At 44.1% G+C, this 16798-nt stretch overlaps 1 long non-coding RNA gene across 8 annotated transcripts in view; it reads left to right on the forward strand.

Annotated features, from left to right (window-relative positions):
- LOC307181276 overlaps window positions 1-16798 on the forward strand; it is a 2057065-nt gene that overhangs the window by 1971947 nt on the left and 68320 nt on the right. For 5 of the 8 annotated variants that reach the window (XR_013826308.1, XR_013826309.1, XR_013826312.1 and 2 more), the window contains one exon: window positions 14040-14129. The exons of the other annotated variants lie outside the window; for them this stretch is intronic. This is a non-coding gene — a long non-coding RNA (uncharacterized lncRNA). The remainder of the gene's footprint in view (window positions 1-14039; window positions 14130-16798) is intronic. 8 annotated transcript variants of the gene reach the window in all.

The following is a 16798-nucleotide window of genomic DNA, read 5'->3' on the forward strand; positions in this document are numbered from 1 at the left end:
CTTTGGGGTGGCTGTGTCTTTTTGATTTTAATTTCCCTAAGCTATAGGACCATAAGTGGCAGTGCCCTAGGCTCTGTTGCTTTGTTTTTTAGATGTTTCAGGAAACACCATACACTTCTCCCGAGTGGTTGTTGGCAATTTACATCCCGCCCATCAGCATAACAAGGCTCCCAGTTCTCCATGGCCTGTCCTGCCTTTCTGGATTTTACACTTTTTTCAGATGGCCCTTTTGACCGGGGGGAAGTGAGACTTCATTGTAGTGCAGATTTCCTTTGCAAGCTTGCTTGGTTGGCCAAAAAGGGCGTATGCGTTTTTTCCTGAATATATTCAGGAAAAAACGCATACGCCCTTTTTGGCCAAGTGCATCATTGTGGACGTTCTGCCTCTTTTCCTATGCTTTCAATGCAATTCCAGTCTACCTCCTGAAATCGGTTTCCTGCAATTCTGCCCCGCTTTCAAGTCCTCTTGGCAGCCTTACTTCAGTCTATTTTTGGACGATAGCTGTCATTTATAACTCTGCAGGTTTGTGAATTACAGTGCCCCTGAGCTCCTTTCTTCAACTCGCTTTCCTGTGACCTGGCCGCAACTCCGCAGGATGGCTTCAGGCCCTAATCTGGTTCCGGCACGGCACGCTGAGCCTTTGGTTAATTCCTCTTCCTGGTGGGAAATGAGAGTTAAATTTGCCCGTCCAGACACCTCCAGCTAGCCTCTCATTGGTTCTCGCTATTCCTGTTCATCTTCCGCAGAAATTGCAAACTGGGCCAAACAGGAGGTTAAAGGGACTGACTCTCCAAGTGGGGAGAGTGTTAGTAAAGCGTCTGGAATGTTGCACCCGAGTACCAGGGGAGGAAAACTGAGACATATTTGAACACGTCTCCCGATCACATGTTTGATCATACTCTAGGTTCCACATGCATGTTTTAGCTGAAGGAAGAATACCTTAAACCTGGGTAGTTGAAACCCGTGGAATGGGTACCATGCAATATGACTTCAAAGGGTCTTCATTTGCTCACCGAACCTCTCCAATCCTATCACTGCTGCGTTTATGCCCCTGTACACATGCTTTATTCTCTTTCGGAGACATAGCAATCCATAGGTTTTAAGATACTTACTAGTCAGGTACATTCTTAGGCGTTTAATATGGGGTGTTGAGTCCATTTCGTTGAGCAAGGAGTAGCTCTTGTCTATTCCATATTTGGCTTAAGGAACTTTATCTGTGCTCATTTCAATCTCTGGTTTTATGCAGCACCCCAACTCACCTTTACCCTTAAGCAAGAATAAGTTGGTTTTCTAAATTTGAGACCCTGTTCTGTTCTGTAATTCAGTTCCTGTGTAGCCAAGTTTACATTCTGTGTATTACTGATATCTTATGATGTTTCTTTTTCTGTGTGACTTATTTCAGTTAGAATCATCATACCTGAATCCACTCATTGTGCTGCTAAGGGCCTGATGACACAGATTTCATTGCTGAGTGATATTGCTTTGTAAGTAAATACCACAACTTCTTTATCCATTTTTCACTTTCTGCAATGTTGAACTTGTACTGTAAACGAGGTTCTTGTAAACAGAGGCGTCCCAAACTTTGGGGTGGCTGTGTCTTTTTGATTTTAATTTCCCTAAGCTATAGGACCATAAGTGGCAGTGCCCTAGGCTCTGTTGCTTTGTTTTTTAGATGTTTCAGGAAACACCATACACTTCTCCCGAGTGGTTGTTGGCAATTTACATCCCGCCCATCAGCATAACAAGGCTCCCAGTTCTCCATGGCCTGTCCTGCCTTTCTGGATTTTACACTTTTTTCAGATGGCCCTTTTGACCGGCGGGAAGTGAGACTTCATTGTAGTGCAGATTTCCTTTGCAAGCTTGCTTGGTTGGCCAAAAAGGGCGTATGCGTTTTTTCCTGAATATATTCAGGAAAAAACGCATACGTACTTTTTGGCCAATTGCATCATTTTGGACGTTCTGCCTCTTCTCCTATGCTTTCAATGCAATTCCAGTCTACCTCCTGAAATCGGTTTCCTGCAATTCTGCCCCACTTTCAAGTCCTCTTGGCAGCCTTACTTCAGTCTATTTTTGGACGATAGCTGTCATTTATAACTCTGCAGGTTTGTGAATTACAGTGCCCCTGAGCTCCTTTCTTCAACTCGCTTTCTTGTGAGCTGGCCGCAACACCGCAGGATGGCTTCAGGCCCTAATCTGGTTCCGGCCCGGCATGCTGAGCCTTTGGTTAATTCCTCTTCCTGGTGGGAAATGAGAGTTAAATTTGCCCGTCCAGACACCTCCAGCTAGCCTCTCATTGGTTCTCGCTATTCCTGTTCATCTTCCGCAGAAATTGCAAACTGGGCCAAACAGGAGGTTAAAGGGACTGACTCTCCAAGTGGGGAGAGTGTTAGTAAAGCGTCTGGAATGTTGCACCCGAGTACCAGGGGAGGAAAACTGAGACATATTTGAACACGTCTCCCGTTCACATGGTTGATCATACTTGGGTTCCACATGCATGTTTTAGCTGAAGGAAGAATACCTTAAACCTGGAGAGTTGAGACCCGTGTAATGGGTACCATGCAATATGACTTCAAAGGGTCTTCATTTGCTCACCGAACCTCTCCAATCCTATCACTGCTGCGTTTATGCCCCTGTACACATGCTTTATTCTCTTTTGGAGACATAGCAATCCATAGGTTTTACGATACTTACTAGTCAGGTACATTCTTAGGCGTTTAATATGCGGTGTTGAGTCCATTTCGTTGAGCAAGGAGTAGCTCTTGTCTATTCCATATTTGACTTAAGGAACTTTATCTGTGCTCATTTCAATCTCTGGTTTTATGCAGCACCCCAACTCACCTTTACCCTTAAGCAAGCATAAGTTGGTTTTCTAAATTTGAGACCCTGTTCTGTTCTGTAATTCAGTTCCTGTGTAGCCAAGTTTACATTCCGTGTATTACTGATATCTTATGATGTTTCTTTTTCTGTGTGACTTATTTCAGTTAGAATCATCATACCTGAAGCCACTCATTGTGATGCTAAGGGCCTGATGACACAGATTTCATTGCTGAGTGATATTGATTTGTAAGTAAATACCACAACTTCTTTATCCATTTTTCACTTTCTGCGATGTTGAACTTGTACTGTAAACGAGGTTCTTGTAAACAGAGGCGTCCCAAACTTTGGGGTGGCTGTGTCTTTTTGATTTTAATTTCCCTAAGCTATAGGACCATAAGTGGCAGTGCCCTAGGCTCTGTTGCTTTGTTTTTTAGATGTTTCAGGAAACACCATACACTTCTCCCGAGTGGTTGTTGGCAATTTACATCCCGCCCATCAGCATAACAAGGCTCCCAGTTCTCCATGGCCTGTCCTGCCTTTCTGGATTTTACACTTTTTTCAGATGGCCCTTTTGACCGGCGGGAAGTGAGACTTCATTGTAGTGCAGATTTCCTTTGCAAGCTTGCTTGGTTGGCCAAAAAGGGCGTATGCGTTTTTTCCTGAATATATTCAGGAAAAAACGCATACGTACTTTTTGGCCAAGTGCATCATTTTGGACGTTCTGCCTCTTCTCCTATGCTTTCAATGCAATTCCAGTCTACCTCCTGAAATCGGTTTCCTGCAATTCTGCCCCACTTTCAAGTCCTCTTGGCAGCCTTACTTCAGTCTATTTTTGGACGATAGCTGTCATTTATAACTCTGCAGGTTTGTGAATTACAGTGCCCCTGAGCTCCTTTCTTCAACTCGCTTTCTTGTGAGCTGGCCGCAACACCGCAGGATGGCTTCAGGCCCTAATCTGGTTCCGGCCCGGCATGCTGAGCCTTTGGTTAATTCCTCTTCCTGGTGGGAAATGAGAGTTAAATTTGCCCGTCCAGACACCTCCAGCTAGCCTCTCATTGGTTCTCGCTATTCCTGTTCATCTTCCGCAGAAATTGCAAACTGGGCCAAACAGGAGGTTAAAGGGACTGACTCTCCAAGTGGGGAGAGTGTTAGTAAAGCGTCTGGAATGTTGCACCCGAGTACCAGGGGAGGAAAACTGAGACATATTTGAACACGTCTCCCGTTCACATGGTTGATCATACTTGGGTTCCACATGCATGTTTTAGCTGAAGGAAGAATACCTTAAACCTGGAGAGTTGAGACCCGTGTAATGGGTACCATGCAATATGACTTCAAAGGGTCTTCATTTGCTCACCGAACCTCTCCAATCCTATCACTGCTGCGTTTATGCCCCTGTACACATGCTTGATTCTCTTTTGGAGACATAGCAATCCATAGGTTTTACGATACTTACTAGTCAGGTACATTCTTAGGCGTTTAATATGCGGTGTTGAGTCCATTTCGTTGAGCAAGGAGTAGCTCTTGTCTATTCCATATTTGACTTAAGGAACTTTATCTGTGCTCATTTCAATCTCTGGTTTTATGCAGCACCCCAACTCACCTTTACCCTTAAGCAAGCATAAGTTGGTTTTCTAAATTTGAGACCCTGTTCTGTTCTGTAATTCAGTTCCTGTGTAGCCAAGTTTACATTCCGTGTATTACTGATATCTTATGATGTTTCTTTTTCTGTGTGACTTATTTCAGTTAGAATCATCATACCTGAAGCCACTCATTGTGATGCTAAGGGCCTGATGACACAGATTTCATTGCTGAGTGATATTGATTTGTAAGTAAATACCACAACTTCTTTATCCATTTTTCACTTTCTGCGATGTTGAACTTGTACTGTAAACGAGGTTCTTGTAAACAGAGGCGTCCCAAACTTTGGGGTGGCTGTGTCTTTTTGATTTTAATTTCCCTAAGCTATAGGACCATAAGTGGCAGTGCCCTAGGCTCTGTTGCTTTGTTTTTTAGATGTTTCAGGAAACACCATACACTTCTCCCGAGTGGTTGTTGGCAATTTACATCCCGCCCATCAGCATAACAAGGCTCCCAGTTCTCCATGGCCTGTCCTGCCTTTCTGGATTTTACACTTTTTTCAGATGGCCCTTTTGACCGGGGGGAAGTGAGACTTCATTGTAGTGCAGATTTCCTTTGCAAGCTTGCTTGGTTGGCCAAAAAGGGCGTATGCGTTTTTTCCTGAATATATTCAGGAAAAAACGCATACGCCCTTTTTGGCCAAGTGCATCATTGTGGACGTTCTGCCTCTTTTCCTATGCTTTCAATGCAATTCCAGTCTACCTCCTGAAATCGGTTTCCTGCAATTCTGCCCCGCTTTCAAGTCCTCTTGGCAGCCTTACTTCAGTCTATTTTTGGACGATAGCTGTCATTTATAACTCTGCAGGTTTGTGAATTACAGTGCCCCTGAGCTCCTTTCTTCAACTCGCTTTCCTGTGACCTGGCCGCAACTCCGCAGGATGGCTTCAGGCCCTAATCTGGTTCCGGCACGGCACGCTGAGCCTTTGGTTAATTCCTCTTCCTGGTGGGAAATGAGAGTTAAATTTGCCCGTCCAGACACCTCCAGCTAGCCTCTCATTGGTTCTCGCTATTCCTGTTCATCTTCCGCAGAAATTGCAAACTGGGCCAAACAGGAGGTTAAAGGGACTGACTCTCCAAGTGGGGAGAGTGTTAGTAAAGCGTCTGGAATGTTGCACCCGAGTACCAGGGGAGGAAAACTGAGACATATTTGAACACGTCTCCCGATCACATGGTTGATCATACTCTAGGTTCCACATGCATGTTTTAGCTGAAGGAAGAATACCTTAAACCTGGGTAGTTGAAACCCGTGGAATGGGTACCATGCAATATGACTTCAAAGGGTCTTCATTTGCTCACCGAACCTCTCCAATCCTATCACTGCTGCGTTTATGCCCCTGTACACATGCTTGATTCTCTTTCGGAGACATAGCAATCCATAGGTTTTAAGATACTTACTAGTCAGGTACATTCTTAGGCGTTTAATATGGGGTGTTGAGTCCATTTCGTTGAGCAAGGAGTAGCTCTTGTCTATTCCATATTTGGCTTAAGGAACTTTATCTGTGCTCATTTCAATCTCTGGTTTTATGCAGCACCCCAACTCACCTTTACCCTTAAGCAAGAATAAGTTGGTTTTCTAAATTTGAGACCCTGTTCTGTTCTGTAATTCAGTTCCTGTGTAGCCAAGTTTACATTCTGTGTATTACTGATATCTTATGATGTTTCTTTTTCTGTGTGACTTATTTCAGTTAGAATCATCATACCTGAATCCACTCATTGTGCTGCTAAGGGCCTGATGACACAGATTTCATTGCTGAGTGATATTGCTTTGTAAGTAAATACCACAACTTCTTTATCCATTTTTCACTTTCTGCGATGTTGAACTTGTACTGTAAACGAGGTTCTTGTAAACAGAGGCGTCCCAAACTTTGGGGTGGCTGTGTCTTTTTGATTTTAATTTCCCTAAGCTATAGGACCATAAGTGGCAGTGCCCTAGGCTCTGTTGCTTTGTTTTTTAGATGTTTCAGGAAACACCATACACTTCTCCCGAGTGGTTGTTGGCAATTTACATCCCGCCCATCAGCATAACAAGGCTCCCAGTTCTCCATGGCCTGTCCTGCCTTTCTGGATTTTACACTTTTTTCAGATGGCCCTTTTGACCGGCGGGAAGTGAGACTTCATTGTAGTGCAGATTTCCTTTGCAAGCTTGCTTGGTTGGCCAAAAAGGGCGTATGCGTTTTTTCCTGAATATATTCAGGAAAAAACGCATACGCACTTTTTGGCCAAGTGCATCATTTTGGACGTTCTGCCTCTTCTCCTATGCTTTCAATGCAATTCCAGTCTACCTCCTGAAATCGGTTTCCTGCAATTCTGCCCCACTTTCAAGTCCTCTTGGCAGCCTTACTTCAGTCTATTTTTGGACGATAGCTGTCATTTATAACTCTGCAGGTTTGTGAATTACAGTACCCCTGAGTTCCTTTCTTCAACTCGCTTTCTTGTGAGCTGGCCGCAACACCGCAGGATGGCTTCAGGCCCTAATCTGGTTCCGGCCCGGCATGCTGAGCCTTTGGTTAATTCCTCTTCCTGGTGGGAAATGAGAGTTAAATTTGCCCGTCCAGACACCTCCAGCTAGCCTCTCATTGGTTCTCGCTATTCCTGTTCATCTTCCGCAGAAATTGCAAACTGGGCCAAACAGGAGGTTAAAGGGACTGACTCTCCAAGTGGGGAGAGTGTTAGTAAAGCGTCTGGAATGTTGCACCCGAGTACCAGGGGAGGAAAACTGAGACATATTTGAACACGTCTCCCGTTCACATGGTTGATCATACTTGGGTTCCACATGCATGTTTTAGCTGAAGGAAGAATACCTTAAACCTGGAGAGTTGAGACCCGTGTAATGGGTACCATGCAATATGACTTCAAAGGGTCTTCATTTGCTCACCGAACCTCTCCAATCCTATCACTGCTGCGTTTATGCCCCTGTACACATGCTTGATTCTCTTTTGGAGACATAGCAATCCATAGGTTTTACGATACTTACAAGTCAGGTACATTCTTAGGCGTTTAATATGCGGTGTTGAGTCCATTTCTTTGAGCAAGGAGTAGCTCTTGTCTATTCCATATTTGACTTAAGGAACTTTATCTGTGCTCATTTCAATCTCTGGTTTTATGCAGCACCCCAACTCACCTTTACCCTTAAGCAAGCATAAGTTGGTTTTCTAAATTTGAGACCCTGTTCTGTTCTGTAATTCAGTTCCTGTGTAGCCAAGTTTACATTCCGTGTATTACTGATATCTTATGATGTTTCTTTTTCTGTGTGACTTATTTCAGTTAGAATCATCATACCTGAAGCCACTCATTGTGATGCTAAGGGCCTGATGACACAGATTTCATTGCTGAGTGATATTGCTTTGTAAGTAAATACCACAAATTCTTTATCCATTTTTCACTTTCTGCGATGTTGAACTTGTACTGTAAACGAGGTTCTTGTAAACAGAGGCGTCCCAAACTTTGCGGTGGCTGTGTCTTTTTGATTTTAATTTCCCTAAGCTATAGGACCATAAGTGGCAGTGCCCTAGGCTCTGTTGCTTTGTTTTTTAGATGTTTCAGGAAACACCATACACTTCTCCCGAGTGGTTGTTGGCAATTTACATCCCGCCCATCAGCATAACAAGGCTCCCAGTTCTCCATGGCCTGTCCTGCCTTTCTGGATTTTACACTTTTTTCAGATGGCCCTTTTGACCGGGGGGAAGTGAGACTTCATTGTAGTGCAGATTTCCTTTGCAAGCTTGCTTGGTTGGCCAAAAAGGGCGTATGCGTTTTTTCCTGAATATATTCAGGAAAAAACGCATACGCCCTTTTTGGCCAAGTGCATCATTGTGGACGTTCTGCCTCTTTTCCTATGCTTTCAATGCAATTCCAGTCTACCTCCTGAAATCGGTTTCCTGCAATTCTGCCCCGCTTTCAAGTCCTCTTGGCAGCCTTACTTCAGTCTATTTTTGGACGATAGCTGTCATTTATAACTCTGCAGGTTTGTGAATTACAGTGCCCCTGAGCTCCTTTCTTCAACTCGCTTTCTTGTGACCTGGCCGCAACACCGCAGGATGGCTTCAGGCCCTAATCTGGTTCCGGCACGGCACGGTGAGCCTTTGGTTAATTCCTCTTCCTGGTGGGAAATGAGAGTTAAATTTGCCCGTCCAGACACCTCCAGCTAGCCTCTCATTGGTTCTCGCTATTCCTGTTCATCTTCCGCAGAAATTGCAAACTGGGCCAAACAGGAGGTTAAAGGGACTGACTCTCCAAGTGGGGAGAGTGTTAGTAAAGCGTCTGGAATGTTGCACCCGAGTACCAGGGGAGGAAAACTGAGACATATTTGAACACGTCTCCCGATCACATGGTTGATCATACTCTAGGTTCCACATGCATGTTTTAGCTGAAGGAAGAATACCTTAAACCTGGGTAGTTGAAACCCGTGGAATGGGTACCATGCAATATGACTTCAAAGGGTCTTCATTTGCTCACCGAACCTCTCCAATCCTATCACTGCTGCGTTTATGCCCCTGTACACATGCTTGATTCTCTTTCGGAGACATAGCAATCCATAGGTTTTAAGATACTTACTAGTCAGGTACATTCTTAGGCGTTTAATATGGGGTGTTGAGTCCATTTCGTAGAGCAAGGAGTAGCTCTTGTCTATTCCATATTTGGCTTAAGGAACTTTATCTGTGCTAATTTCAATCTCTGGTTTTATGCAGCACCCCAACTCACCTTTACCCTTAAGCAAGAATAAGTTGGTTTTCTAAATTTGAGACCCTGTTCTGTTCTGTAATTCAGTTCCTGTGTAGCCAAGTTTACATTCTGTGTATTACTGATATCTTATGATGTTTCTTTTTCTGTGTGACTTATTTCAGTTAGAATCATCATACCTGAATCCACTCATTGTGCTGCTAAGGGCCTGATGACACAGATTTCATTGCTGAGTGATATTGCTTTGTAAGTAAATACCACAATTTCTTTATCCATTTTTCACTTTCTGCGATGTTGAACTTGTACTGTAAACGAGGTTCTTGTAAACAGAGCCGTTCCAAACTTTGGGGTGGCTGTGTCTTTTTGATTTTAATTTCCCTAAGCTATAGGACCATAAGTGGAAGTGCCCTAGGTTCTGTTGCTTTGTTTTTTAGATGTTTCAGGAAACAGCATACACTTCTCCCAAGTGGTTTTTGGCAATTTACATCCCGCCCATCAGCATAACAAGGCTCCCAGTTCTCCATGGCCTGTCCTGCCTTTCTGGATTTTACACTTTTTTCAGATGGCCCTTTTGACCGGGGGGAAGTGAGACTTCATTGTAGTGCAGATTTCCTTTGCAAGCTTGCTTGGTTGGCCAAAAAGGGCGTATGCGTTTTTTCCTGAATATATTCAGGAAAAAACGCATACGCCCTTTTTGGCCAAGTGCATCATTGTGGACGTTCTGCCTCTTTTCCTATGCTTTCAATGCAATTCCAGTCTACCTCCTGAAATCGGTTTCCTGCAATTCTGCCCCGCTTTCAAGTCCTCTTGTCAGCCTTACTTCAGTCTATTTTTGGACGATAGCTGTCATTTATAACTCTGCAGGTTTGTGAATTACAGTGCCCCTGAGCTCCTTTCTTCAACTCGCTTTCCTGTGACCTGGCCGCAACTCCGCAGGATGGCTTCAGGCCCTAATCTGGTTCCGGCACGGCACGCTGAGCCTTTGGTTAATTCCTCTTCCTGGTGGGAAATGAGAGTTAAATTTGCCCGTCCAGACACCTCCAGCTAGCCTCTCATTGGTTCTCGCTATTCCTGTTCATCTTCCGCAGAAATTGCAAACTGGGCCAAACAGGAGGTTAAAGGGACTGACTCTCCAAGTGGGGAGAGTGTTAGTAAAGCGTCTGGAATGTTGCACCCGAGTACCAGGGTAGGAAAACTGAGACATATTTGAACACGTCTCCCGATCACATGGTTGATCATACTCTAGGTTCCACATGCATGTTTTAGCTGAAGGAAGAATACCTTAAACCTGGGTAGTTGAAACCCGTGGAATGGGTACCATGCAATATGACTTCAAAGGGTCTTCATTTGCTCACCGAACCTCTCCAATCCTATCACTGCTGCGTTTATGCCCCTGTACACATGCTTGATTCTCTTTCGGAGACATAGCAATCCATAGGTTTTAAGATACTTACTAGTCAGGTACATTCTTAGGCGTTTAATATGGGGTGTTGAGTCCATTTCGTTGAGCAAGGAGTAGCTCTTGTCTATTCCATATTTGGCTTAAGGAACTTTATCTGTGCTCATTTCAATCTCTGGTTTTATGCAGCACCCCAACTCACCTTTACCCTTAAGCAAGAATAAGTTGGTTTTCTAAATTTGAGACCCTGTTCTGTTCTGTAATTCAGTTCCTGTGTAGCCAAGTTTACATTCTGTGTATTACTGATATCTTATGATGTTTCTTTTTCTGTGTGACTTATTTCAGTTAGAATCATCATACCTGAATCCACTCACTGTGCTGCTAAGGGCCTGATGACACAGATTTCATTGCTGAGTGATATTGCTTTGTAAGTAAATACCACAACTTCTTTATCCATTTTTCACTTTCTGCGATGTTGAACTTGTACTGTAAACGAGGTTCTTGTAAACAGAGGCGTCCCAAACTTTGGGGTGGCTGTGTCTTTTTGATTTTAATTTCCCTAAGCTATAGGACCATAAGTGGCAGTGCCCTAGGCTCTGTTGCTTTGTTTTTTAGATGTTTCAGGAAACACCATACACTTCTCCCGAGTGGTTGTTGGCAATTTACATCCCGCCCATCAGCATAACAAGGCTCCCAGTTCTCCATGGCCTGTCCTGCCTTTCTGGATTTTACACTTTTTTCAGATGGCCCTTTTGACCGGCGGGAAGTGAGACTTCATTGTAGTGCAGATTTCCTTTGCAAGCTTGCTTGGTTGGCCAAAAAGGGCGTATGCGTTTTTTCCTGAATATATTCAGGAAAAAACGCATACGCCCTTTTTGGCCAAGTGCATCATTGTGGACGTTCTGCCTCTTTTCCTATGCTTTCAATGCAATTCCAGTCTACCTCCTGAAATCGGTTTCCTGCACTTCTGCCCCGCTTTCAGGTCCTCTTGGCAGCCTTACTTCAGTCAATTTTTGGACGATAGCTGTCATTTATAACTCTGCAGGTTTGTGAATTACAGTGCCCCTGAGCTCCTTTCTTCAACTCGCTTTCTTGTGAGCTGGCCGCAACACCGCAGGATGGCTTCAGGCCCTAATCTGGTTCCGGCCCGGCATGCTGAGCCTTTGGTTAATTCCTCTTCCTGGTGGGAAATGAGAGTTAAATTTGCCCGTCCAGACACCTCCAGCTAGCCTCTCATTGGTTCTCGCTATTCCTGTTCATCTTCCGCAGAAATTGCAAACTGGGCCAAACAGGAGGTTAAAGGGACTGACTCTCCAAGTGGGGATAGTGTTAGTAAAGCGTCTGGAATGTTGCACCCGAGTACCAGGGGAGGAAAACTGAGACATATTTGAACACGTCTCCCGATCACATGGTTGATCATACTCTAGGTTCCACATGCATATTTTAGCTGAAGGAAGAATACCTTAAACCTGGGTAGTTGAAACCCGTGGAATGGGTACCATGCAATATGACTTCAAAGGGTCTTCATTTGCTCACCGAACCTCTCCAATCCTATCACTGCTGCGTTTATGCCCCTGTACACATGCTTGATTCTCTTTTGGAGACATAGCAATCCATAGATTTTAAGATACTTACTAGTCAGGTACATTCTTAGGCGTTTAATATGGGGTGTTGAGTCCATTTCGTTGAGCAAGGAGTAGCTCTTGTCTATTCCATATTTGGCTTAAGGAACTTTATCTGTGCTCATTTCAATCTCTGGTTTTATACAGCACCCCAACTCACCTTTACCCTTAAGCAAGAATAAGTTGGTTTTCTAAATTTGAGACCCTTTTCTGTTCTGTAATTCAGTTCCTGTGTAGCCAAGTTTACATTCTGTGTATTACTGATATCTTATGATGTTTCTTTTTCTGTGTGACTTATTTCAGTTAGAATCATCATACCTGAATCCACTCATTGTGCTTCTAAGGGCCTGATGACACAGATTTCATTGCTGAGTGATATTGCTTTGTAAGTAAATACCACAACTTCTTTATCCATTTTTCACTTTCTGCGATGTTGAACTTGTACTGTAAACGAGGTTCTTGTAAACAGAGCCGTTCCAAACTTTGGGGTGGCTGTGTCTTTTTGATTTTAATTTCCCTAAGCTATAGGACCATAAGTGGAAGTGCCCTAGGTTCTGTTGCTTTGTTTTTTAGATGTTTCAGGAAACACCATACACTTCTCCCGAGTGGTTGTTGGCAATTTACATCCCGCCCATCAGCATAACAAGGCTCCCAGTTCTCCATGGCCTGTCCTGCCTTTCTGGATTTTACACTTTTTTCAGATGGCCCTTTTGACCGGGGGGAAGTGAGACTTCATTGTAGTGCAGATTTCCTTTGCAAGCTTGCTTGGTTGGCCAAAAAGGGCGTATGCGTTTTTTCCTGAATATATTCAGGAAAAAACGCATACGCCCTTTTTGGCCAAGTGCATCATTGTGGACGTTCTGCCTCTTCTCCTATGCTTTCAGTGCAATTCCAGTCTACCTCCTGAAATCGGTTTCCTGCAATTCTGCCCCGCTTTCAAGTCCTCTTGGCAGCCTTACTTCAGTCTATTTTTGGACGATAGCTGTCATTTATAACTCTGCAGGTTTGTGAATTACAGTGCCCCTGAGCTCCTTTCTTCAACTTGCTTTCTTGTGACCTGGCCGCAACACCGCAGGATGGCTTCAGGCCCTAATCTGGTTCCGGCACGGCACGCTGAGCCTTTGGTTATTTCCTCCTCCTGGTGGGAAATGAGAGTTAAATTTGCCCGTCCAGACACCTCCAGCTAGCCTCTCATTGGTTCTCGCTATTCCTGTTCATCTTCCGCAGAAATTGCAAACTGTGCCAAACAGGAGGTTAAAGGCGCTGACTCTCCAAGTGGGGAGAGTGTTAGTAAAGCGTCTGGAATGTTGCACCCGAGTACCAGGGGAGGAAAACTGAGACATATTTGAACACGTCTCCCGATCACATGGTTGATCATACTCTGGGTTCCACCTGCATGTTTTTGCTGAAGGAAGAATACCTAAAACCTGGGTAGTTGAAACCCGTGTAATGGGTACCATGCAATATGACTTCAAAGGGTCTTCATTTGCTCACCGAACCTCTCCAATCCTATCACTGCTGCGTTTATGCCCCTGTACACATGCTTGATTCTCTTTCAGAGACATAGCAATCCATAGGTTTTAAGATACTTACTAGTCAGGTACATTCTTAGGCGTTTAATATGCGGTGTTGAGTCCATTTCGTTGAGCAAGGAGTAGCTCTTGTCTATTCCATATTTGGCTTAAGGAACTTTATCTGTGCTCATTTCAATCTCTGGTTTTATGCAGCACCCCAACTCACCTTTCCCCTTAAGCAAGCATAAGTTGGTTTTCTACATTTGAGAACCTGTTCTGTTTTGGAATTCAGTTCCTGTGTAGCCAAGTTTACATTCCGTGTATTAGTGATATCTTATGATGTTTCTTTTTCTGTGTGACTTATTTCAGTTAGAATCATCGTACCTGACTCTACTCATTATGCTGCTACGGGCCTGATGACATAGATTTCATTGCTGAGTGATACTGCATTGTACGTAAGTACCACAACTTCTTTATCCATTTTTCACTTTCTGCGATGTTGAACTTGTACTGTAAACGAGGTTCTTGTAAACAGAGCCGTTCCAAACTTTGGGGTGGCTGTGTCTTTTTGATTTTAATTTCCCTAAGCTATAGGACCATAAGTGGAAGTGCACTAGGCTCTGTTGCTTTGTTTTTTAGATGTTTCAGGAAACACCATACACTTCTCCCAAGTGTCTGTTGGCAATTTACATCCCGCCCATCAGCATAACAAGGCTCCCAGTTCTCAATGGCCTGTTGCCTTTCTGGATTTTACACTTTTTTCAGATGGCCCTTTTGACCGGGGGGAAGTGAGACTTCATTGTAGTGCAGATTTCCTTTGCAAGCTTGCTTGGTTGGCCAAAAAGGGCGTATGCATTTTTTCCTGAATATATTCAGGAAAAAATGCATACGCCCTTTTTGGCCAAGTGCATCATTGTGGACGTTCTGCCTCTTTTCCTATGCTTTCAATGCAATTCCAGTCTACCTCCTGAAATCGGTTTCCTGCAATTCTGCCCCGCTTTCAGGTCCTCTTGGCAGCCTTACTTCAGTCTATTTTTGGACGATAGCTGTCATTTATAACTCTGCAGGTTTGTGAATTACAGTGCCCCTGAGCTCCTTTCTTCAACTCGCTTTCTTGTGACCTGGCCGCAACACCGCAGGATGGCTTCAGGCCCTAATCTGGTTCCGGCACGGCACGCTGAGCCTTTGGTTAATTCCTCTTCCTGGTGGGAAATGAGAGTTAAATTTGCCCGTCCAGACACCTCCAGCTAGTCTCTCATTGGTTCTCGCTATTGCTGTTCATCTTCCGCAGAAATTGCAAACTGGGCCAAACAGGAGGTTAAAGGGACTGACTCTCCAAGTGGGGAGAGTGTTAGTAAAGCGTCTGGAATGTTGCACCCGAGTACCAGGGTACGAAAACTGAGACATATTTGAACACGTCTCCCGATCACATGGTTGATCATACTCTGGGTTCCACATGCATGTTTTAGCTGAAGGAAGAATACCTAAAACCTGGGTAGTTGAAACCCGTGGAATGGGTACCATGCAATATGACTTCAAAGGGTCTTCATTTGCTCACCGAACCTCTCCAATCCTATCACTGCTGCGTTTATGCCCCTGTACACATGCTTGATTCTCTTTCGGAGACATAGCAATCTATAGGTTTTAAGATACTTACTAGTCAGGTACATTCTTAGGCGTTTAATATGCGATGTTGAGTCCATTTCGTTGAGCAAGTAGTAGCTCTTGTCTATTCCATATTTGGCTTAAGGAACTTTATCTGTGCTCATTGCAATCTCTGGTTTTATGCAGCACCCCAACTCACCTTTACCCTTAAGCAAGCATAAGTTGGTTTTCTAAATTTGAGACCCTGTTCTGTTCTGTAATTCAGTTCCTGTGTAGCCAAGTTTACATTCCGTGTATTACTGATATCTTATGATGTTTCTTTTTCTGTGTGACTTATTTCAGTTAGAATCATCATACCTGAATCCACTCATTGTGCTGCTAAGGGCCTGATGACACAGATTTCATTGCTGAGTGATATTGATTTGTAAGTAAATACCACAACTTCTTTATCCATTTTTCACTTTCTGCGATGTTGAACTTGTACTGTAAACGAGGTTCTTGTAAACAGAGCCGTTCAAAACCTTGGGGTGGCTGTGTCTTTTTGATTGTAATTTCCCTAAGCTATAGGACCATAAGTGGAAGTGCCCTAGGTTCTGTTGCTTTGTTTTTTAGATGTTTCAGGAAACACCATACACTTCTCCCGAGTGGTTGTTGACAATTTACATCCCGCCCATCAGCATAACAAGGCTCCCAGTTCTCCATGGCCTGTCCTGCCTTTCTGGATTTTACACTTTTTTCAGATGGCCCTTTTGACCGGGGGGAAGTGAGACTTCATTGTAGTGCAGATTTCCTTTGCAAGCTTGCTTGGTTGGCCAAAAAGGGCGTATGCGTTTTTTCCTGAATATATTCAGGAAAAAACGCATATGCCCTTTTTGGCCAAGTGCATCATTGTGGACGTTCTGCCTCTTTTCCTATGCTTTCAATGCAATTCCAGTCTACCTCCTGAAATCGGTTTCCTGCAATTCTGCCCCGCTTTCAAGTCCTCTTGGCAGCCTTACTTCAGTCTATTTTTGGACGATAGCTGTCATTTATAACTCTGCAGGTTTGTGAATTACAGTGCCCCTGAGCTCCTTTCTTCAACTCGCTTTCTTGTGACCTGGCCGCAACACCGCAGGATGGCTTCAGGCCCTAATCTGGTTCCAGTACGGCACGCTGAGCCTTTGGTTATTTCCTCTTCCTGGTGGGAAATGAGAGTTAAATTTGTCCGTCCAGACACCTCCAGCTAGCCTCTCATTGGTTCTCGCTATTCCTGTTCATCTTCCGCAGAAATTGCAAACTGTGCCAAACAGGAGGTTAAAGGCGCTGACTCTCCAAGTGGGGAGAGTGTTAGTAAAGCGTCTGGAATGTTGCACCCGAGTACCAGGGGAGGAAAACTGAGACATATTTGAACACGTCTCCCGATCACATGGTTGATCATACTCTGGGTTCCACATGCATGTTTTAGCTGAAGGAAGAATATCTAAAACCTGGGTAGTTGAAACCCGTGGAATGGGTACCATGCAATATGACTTCAAAGAGTCTTC

This window comes from Stenella coeruleoalba (assembly GCF_951394435.1).
Source record: "Stenella coeruleoalba genome assembly, contig: scaffold_52, whole genome shotgun sequence".
Classification (NCBI taxonomy): Eukaryota; Metazoa; Chordata; class Mammalia; order Artiodactyla; family Delphinidae; genus Stenella; species Stenella coeruleoalba.